This window comes from Etheostoma spectabile, chromosome 13 (assembly GCF_008692095.1).
Source record: "Etheostoma spectabile isolate EspeVRDwgs_2016 chromosome 13, UIUC_Espe_1.0, whole genome shotgun sequence".
Lineage (NCBI taxonomy): Eukaryota > Metazoa > Chordata > Actinopteri > Perciformes > Percidae > Etheostoma > Etheostoma spectabile.
In genome coordinates, this window is record NC_045745.1 from 11,023,036 (window position 1) to 11,023,321 (window position 286).

At 41.3% G+C, this 286-nt stretch overlaps 1 protein-coding gene across 1 annotated transcript in view; it reads right to left on the bottom strand.

Annotated features, from left to right (window-relative positions):
* psmg1 (proteasome (prosome, macropain) assembly chaperone 1) overlaps positions 1-286 on the bottom strand; it is a 7,789-nt gene that overhangs the window by 2,758 nt on the left and 4,745 nt on the right. The gene's annotated exons all lie outside the window — the stretch shown is intronic.

Sequence of the window (286 nt, forward strand, 5' to 3'; positions counted from 1 at the left end):
ATTGACAGTCCCTAAAGCCCACACTGACTTTGGCAAAAAGGCTTTTAATTTTGCAGAACCATCTGCATGGAACCAGCTTCAGAATGAACTCCAGTTGGTCTCACGTTATTCTTTTAAAGGCTTTGTAAAGGACCTTGCAGGAAGGCAGTCTGTATGTCACTGTTTTTAAATTGGTTTGGGACCCAGGTGAAAGTGTGTTTATGTATTTACCTTTAAGTGTCTCTGTGTCTATTTGACGTGCTGCTGCCGCTTGCCAGGACACTCTTGTAAAAGAGATTTTTAATCT